Raw genomic sequence first — 8064 nt, forward strand, 5'->3', positions numbered from 1 at the left:
GTCTTCTTCATCTGTGGTGTCATGACGACATTCACAGGAAGATTTTCCAAACACCTTTTGGGCACCCAGATCTTCTTCATAGGTGGTCCATTCCTGCAGTTAGTACCAATGTACCTGGCAAACACTTCACCATTCTGATTCTTAAACAGTTTAGAGTTTGCATCAAAGGATTCATCAATGACAATGGGGTTAGCACAAGTGAAGCCAGACAGATTAGATGGATCTGCTGAAGGTTCCTTTGCAGCAACCCATGTGGTTTTGGGGTACTGTTCAGGTTTCTAGTAAGAGCCATCAGCATTCATTTTCCTTACGAACCCAACACCCTCTTTCCTTGGGTTTCGGTTCAGAATCTGCCTTTTGAGGACATCACATAGTGTCTGATGCCCTTTAAGGCTTTTGTACATCCCTGTTTCAAGCAATGTCTTCAATCTAGCATTCTCATCAGCAATAGCAGTGGTATCCTCAGCAGAGGGGTTAGTTACCACATCAACAGTTGAAGATATTGCAACAATAGCAGCAGTAGAACATTCAGCAACAGAAGTAGCATTATCACGCTCAATGCATTTAAGACATGGTGGTTCAAATCCTTCCTGAGCGGAACTGATCTGTTCGGCGCGAAGTGACTCATTTTCCTTTTGAAGATCTTCATCAGCCGCTCTCAATTTCTTAAGATCTTGCTTCCTTTGAAGATAATCATAGGAAAGCTTTTCATGAGATGTTGAGAGCGTTTCATGACGACTTTCAAGTTCCTCATACTTAACGTGAAGATTTTTTATGTCTTCAATTAAGGACTCAAATCGAGCCATTTTAGCGCCCAACAGATCATCACTTTTGTCTAACAGTTTTTGAATATGTTCCATGGCTTTCTGTTGTTCAGTTGCAATTTTAGCAAGTGTTTTGTAGCTGGGTCTTGAACCACAATCAGAGTCATCGTCACTAGATGTTTGATAGTGAGTAGTGCGTGTGTTTACCTTGGCACCACGTGCCATGAAGCAGTAGGTAGGAGCAGAGTAGTCCTTCTCATTTGCATCGGTGTCCGTGGTGAAGTCATTGTCTTCAGTGTTAAAGATGGACTTGGCAACGTATGCTATAGCCAGACTTGCAACGCCAGAATCAGACTCCTCCTCAGACTCCACCTCCGCCTCCTCAGAAGCGGACTCCTCCTCTGAATCCATTTCCTTGCCAACAAACGCACGTGCCTTGCCAGATGAGGTCTTCTTGTGTGATGAAGACTTTGAGGAAGACTTGGAAGAAGACTTTGAGTATTTCTTCTTCTTCTTGTCGTCAGAGTCATATTCCTTGCTCTTCTTCTTCTTTCTGTTCTCATTGTCCCACTGCGGACACTCAGAGATGAAGTGTCCAGTTTTCTTGCACTTGTGGCATGTTTTCTTCTTGTAGTCATGAGCAGAAGCTTCATCATTCCTTGAGCTTGATCGTGAAGACTTTCGGAAGCCTTTCTTCTTGGTGAATTTTTGGAACTTCTTCACAAGCATAGCAAGTTCCTTTCCAATGTCTTCAGGATCATCAGAACTGCTGTCAGATTCTTCTTCAGATGAGGAGACAGCTTTTGCCTTCAAGGCACGAGTTCGCCCATAGTTTGGACCGTAGATATCTCATTTCTCAGAAAGCTGAAACTCATGTGTGTTGAGCCTCTCAAGTATGTCGGACGGATCGAGTGTCTTGAAATCAGGTCGTTCTTGAATCATCAGGGCTAGGGTGTCAAACGAACTGTCAAGTGATCTCAGTAGTGTCTTGATAACTTCATGCTTGGTGATCTCAGTAGCACCGAGGGCTTGAAGCTCATTTGTGATGTCAGTGAGTCGATCAAACGTGAGCTGGACATTCTCATTGTCATTTCACTTGAAGCGGTTGAAGAGGTTGCAAAGGACACTGATTCTCTGATCTCTCTGGGTTGAGACGCCTTCGTTGACCTTGGAGAGCCAGTCCCAGACCAGCTTAGATGTTTCCAAAGCACTCACACGGCCATACTGTCCTTTGGTCAGATGACCACAGATGATGTTCTTGGAAGTAGAGTCCAGTTGAACGAACTTCTTGACATCAGCAGCAGTGACACCTTCTCCAGCCTTGGGAACGCCGTTCTTGACGACATACCATAGGTCGACATCAATGGCTTCAAGATGCATGCGCATCTTATTCTTCCAGTAGGGATATTCAGTTCCATCGAAGACGGGGCACGCAGCGGAGACTTTAATTATCCATGCAGTCGACATAGCTAAAACTCCAGGTGGTTAAACCGAATCACACAGAACAAGGGAGCACCTTGCTCTGATACCAATTGAAAGTGCGTTATATTGACTAGAGGGGGGTGAATAGGCGATTTTTATGAAAGTCTTCAAAACGTGGAAGTTATGAAGACAAACAGTAGAAATAAACCTATTACCCTGCAGCGGAAGGTAGACTACACTAGGCAAGCCATAGTCAAGTATTCAATAGAGTGAAAGCACAATCACAAATAGCTGCAATGTAGTAAGGATCGGGTAGGAAGATATTATGAAGTCGTCAAGACACTACTGAGATCACCAAACATGAAGTCGTCAAGACACTAGGAAGATATTGTTGCTGGATCTTTCTGCGCTCAGCTTCTGTGGATGAAGCAAACCCTCAAGGACTATGGCATTCATCTGAAGCAAGTGCCACTCTACTGCGACAACGAAAGTGCCATCAAGATTGCCAACAACCCAGTTCAGCACTCGAAGACAAAGCACATTGAAATTCGTCATCACTTTCTCAGAGATCATGTTGTGAAGGAAGATATTGATATCATACACGTCAACACTGAAGAGCAATTGGCAGATATCTTCACCAAGCCGTTGGATGAGAAGAGATTTTGCAAGTTACGGTGTGAGCTAAATATCCTGGAATCCTCAAATGTCCTGTGATCAGGCACACATCCTAACACTTATGCATATTGATGACTTAGATGTGCAACACACGAAGTAAAGTATATCTTCAATCAATGAAGACATACATTCTAAGTGTGAATACATTAATGTGGAATTTGACTTCGGAGCGCCACGATAATTGTGCGCCGTGTCTGGGTCTAATACTTCCTATACGGTGGGTAACGCCACCACAAAATGTTCTGTTTGAAGTGTTTCACTCATGGCGTTACATATGCTATGTCTTCACATTTGGTTTGGCTTCAATCTCAACATGTCTTCATGATTATCTTCACTATGTTGATTATATATATACTAGTGTTCTGTCCTCTACAGCATTCACTTATAGCTATGTCTTCTTGTTGAATCTTTTGAACTAAGTGAATGTGATCAGACCCTAACCTCTCTATGCTTTCTATCTCAAACTCTATCTCTCCAAATCATATGCATTCTACTGAAACTGTCGAATGTCTTCTCTGCGTCCTTGTTAGTAGAAGATACAGAGACAAACATTAAGTCCGTTTTCAATGCTCATTCCTTCACCTGAAACCCGGAGAAGTGGGAACGACCACCCGACAATCCAGGCGTGCGTGGGACGTGGAACAACCCCCGATATGTTGCATGACGGCCATGTACCCCTCAGATGCGAATCGCCAGGGGCACCTGTGTAATAACGCAGTGCCGCCCCTGTACCTATAAATACACACTTCACAGCGGTCATTATCTCTTCTTCCACTCTCGCACGAACCCTAGCGCCACCGCTAGCCCTCGACGACGCCGGCGATGAAGCGCTTCGCTGCCGCAACCTCTCCGACGCCGTCTTCACACCGACCACGGACATCGTCCTCTCCGCCGTCGCCATAGGTGTCCTCCGTCGCCAAGTTAGGGCATGGAAGATCGAACTGCTCGGCCTCCTCTTCCACTCCGTCTAGCAGTTCTTCGTGTGGTAAATAAAACTTCCTTTTTACGGCCCCTTTGATCCTATGGCTTTGTCACTTTCTACCACAAGCAGTTTCCATTCACACAAGTTGGATCTCTTTCATACTGCATCTCATAACATGCCTAGTATATTCACTTATGCTTCACAAAGTAGTTAGATTCCTCACTTGTACTGATCTCTGTATTCGTACAAATCTGGAACCAACTCCTTATCTATGAGTGAATGTCTTCACACAATGAGGTCAATGTCTTCTAAACTGATTTATCTTCAAAATCTTCTGAGAATGCATATGACCTCTTCCCCTTCCCTCGCACCTTAATGCTGTCACAGGTACATGTCCGTGGGAGAATCCCTTGGTTCTCATAGTCTGCATTCATTTGCAGAATTCTTACAGCATCATATAAATTCTCCCGAAGCCAGTTCCTGTTTGTCCAGCAAGCGAAAACCTTTGAAGCCTTTGAACGTATTGAAGCCTTTCAGTTTGAAGTTCATGGCTGTAGAGAAATCAGTAAGGAAGGGTGGCAGACAGCGTCGTGGGGGAACATCAAGAGATTTGCCTGATGACCTCTCAGAGCTTTACAAGATAGATCCTGAAGAGGATTACAATCAGCGCAAGACCCGAATCCAATGGATTCGAAGATATTGGGCAGAACAATGGTTCAAATACCGGTTTGTGACCCAGGAATATGCTGAGAAAAGTGCCATCAAGAGACCGTGGGGAGACATCCTATACAAGAATCTTCAACCCAGGTCCAGAGAAGAAGCCATTGAACAAGGCTTCTATCCCTGCATGGTCTGTGGGCCACAGCCTGCTGATGCACAATGAGGGAGTCCTGGATTAGGGGGTGTTCGGGTAGCCGGACTAAACCTTCAGCCGGACTCCTGGATTATGAAGATACAAGATTGAAGACTTCGTCCCGTGTCCGGAGGGGACTTTCCTTGGCGTGAAAGGCAAGCTTGGCGATGCGGTATTCAAGATCTCCTACCATTGTAACCGACTCTATGTAACCCTAACCCTATCCGGTGTCTATATAAACCAGAGGGTTGTAGTCCGTAGGACAGAATCAACTCCATACACAATCATACCATAGGCTAGCTTCTAGGGTTTAGCCTCCTTGATCTCATGGTAGATCTACTCTTGTACTACCCATATCATCAATATTAATCAAGCAGGAGTAGGGTTTTACCTCCATTGAGAGGGCCCGAACCTGGGTAAAACAAAGTGTCCCCTGTCTCCTGTTACCATCCGGCCTAGACGCACAGTTCGGGACCCCTACCCGAGATCCGCCGGTTTTGACACCGACATTGGTGCTTTCATTGAGAGTTCCTCTGTGTCGTCGCCTTTAGGCCCGATGGCTCCTTCGATCTTCAACAACAATGCGGTCCAGGGTGAGACTTTTCTCCCCGGACAGATCTTCGTCTTCGGCGGCTTCGCACTGCGGGCCAATTCGCTTGGCCACCTTGAGCAGATCGAAAGCTACGCCCCTGGCCGTCAGGTCAGGTTTGGAAGCCTAAACTACACAGCTGACATCCGCGGGGACTTGATCTTCGACGGATTCGAGCCACAGCCAAGCGCGCCGTGCTGTCCCGACGGGCAAGATATAGCTCTGCTGCCGAACAGCGCCCCGGAGGCCGCACACGCATCGGTCTCGACCATTGATTCGGAACCTACTGCGCCGACCGAGGATCAGTGGTTGGACGCTGCCTCAGGGGCTGCGATCTCAGAGGCGATCGAGCCGAACTCCAGCTCCGCACTCCGCGTGGCCCGTGACTCCGAGGAGCCGGATTCCTCTCCGAACTCCGAGCCCCCCGCACCCCTGCCAATCGAATCCGATTGGGCGCCGGTAATGGAGTTCACTGCCGCGGACATCTTTCAGCATTCGCCTTTTGGCAAATCCTGAATTCTCTTAAGTCTCTCTCTTTATCAGGAGAGCCCTGGCCGAACTACGGTCAGCAAGGATGGGATACGGACAGTGAGGAAATTCAAAACCCACCCACCACCCACTTGATAGCCACTGTCGACGATTTAACCGACATGCTTGACTTCGGCTCCGAAGACATCAACGGCATGGACGACGATATAGGAGACGAACAGGAACCAGCACCTGTAGGGCACTGGAACGCCACCTCGTCATATGACATATACATGGTGGATACTCCAAAAGATGGAGATGGCGATGGAACAATGAGGGATGACGCCCCCAAGAAACAGCCAAAGCGCCGACGTCAGCGGCGCCGCTCTAAATCCCGCCAAAGCACAAACAGTGATTCTGGCACGGGAGATAATACTACACCGGATAACGCCGAAGAACACCCACCCCAGCAAGATTCGGCATAGGAAGATGGAAAAGCCAGCCCTCATGAGAGAGCGGCAGACCGAGAGGTCGAGGATGATAACTATACTCCTCCCTCCGAAGACGAGGCAAGCCTCGATGACGACGAATTTGTCATACCATCAGACCCTGCCGAACAAGAGCGTTTTAAACGCAGGCTTTTAGCCACGGCAAGCAGCCTCAAGAAAAAGCAGCAACAGCTTAGAGCTGCCCAAGAATTGCTAGCTTACAGATGGACTGAAGACCTTGCGGCCGAAGAGTATGAACTCGAACGCCCCTCCAAGAGTTACCCGAAGCGCAGGTCACTACCGCGATCAGAAGAGGAAGAACCTACATCACCAGCGCACGACATGGCCGACCGGCCACCTCGCGGCCGCGACAGAGAGGCCTCTCAGCCTTCCACCCAAGCCACGCCCCGACGCCGCACAACTAAGGCGCGGGAAAATGCGCCCGGCCTACGGGACATACTGGAGGATAAGGCAAGGCAAACAAGATCGATCTACGGATCGCGCAGGCGCCCTACGACACGTGACAATCTTCACGACGGATACAATAAATCCGGCCGGGCCAAACACAACAGACATAGCTCTTTCGAGCTGCGTCGTGATATAGCCCAGTACAGAGGCGCTGCACACCCGCTATGCTTCACAAATGAAGTAACAGATCATAAAATCCCAGAGGGATTCAAACCCGTAAACATTGAATCATATGATGGCACCACAGACCCGGCGGTATGGATTGAGGATTATCTCCTTCACATCCACATGGCACGCGGCGATGATCTCCACGCCATCAAGTACCTCCCGCTCAAACTTATAGGACCGGCTCGGCATTGGCTTAACAGCTTGCCAGCAGACTCAATCGGTTCTTGGGAGGACCTGGAAGCCGCATTCCTCAACAACTTCCAGGGCACTTACGTGCGACCGCCGGACGCCGACGACTTAAGCCACATAATTCAGCAGCCAGAAGAATCAGCCAGACAATTCTGGACATGGTTCCTAACTAAGAAAAACCAGATAGTCGACTATCCGGACGCAGAGGCCCTAGCAGCCTTCAAACATAACATCCGCGATGAGTGGCTTGCCCGGCACCTGGGACAGGAAAAGCCGAAATCCATGGCAGCCCTCATGACACTCATGACCCTCTTTTGCGCGGGAGAAGATAGCTGGGCTCACAGTAACAACCTATCAAAGAACCATGGTAATTCGGATACCAAGGACAAAAGTGGCAGGACACATCGGAACAACCATAAGCGCCGCGTTAACAGCGACAACACTGAAGACACGGCAGTCAATGCCGGATTCAGAGGCTATAAATCCGGTCAGCGGAAAAAGCCATTCAAAAAGAATACTCAGGGCCCGTCCAGTTTGGACCGAATACTCGATCGCTTGTGCCAAATACATGGCACCCCCAAAAAGCCAGCCAATCACACCAACAGGGGTTGTTGGGTGTTCAAGCAGGCAGGCAAGTTAAGAGCCGAAAACAGAGACAAGGGGCTGCACAGCGACGAGGAGGAGCCCAAGCCGCCGAACAACAATGGACAGAAGGGCTTTCCCCCACAAGTGCGGAGGGTGAACATGATATACGCAACCCACATTCCCAAGCGGGAGCGGAAGCGTGCGCTACGGGACGTATACGCGATGGAGCCAGTCGCCCCAAAGTTCAACCCATGGTCCTCCTGCCCGATCACTTTTGATCGAAGGGACCATCCCACTAGCATCCGTCACGGCGGCTTCACCGCATTGGTTCTTGACCCAATCATCAACGGATTTCACCTCACAAGAGTCCTCATGGACGGCGGCAGTAGCCTGAACCTGCTTTATCAGGACACAGTGCGGAAAATGGGCATAGATCCCTCAAGGATTAAACCCACAAGAACGACCTTTAAAGG

This window comes from Triticum urartu, chromosome 3 (genome assembly GCF_003073215.2).
Source record: "Triticum urartu cultivar G1812 chromosome 3, Tu2.1, whole genome shotgun sequence".
Taxonomy (NCBI): Eukaryota; Viridiplantae; Streptophyta; class Magnoliopsida; order Poales; family Poaceae; genus Triticum; species Triticum urartu.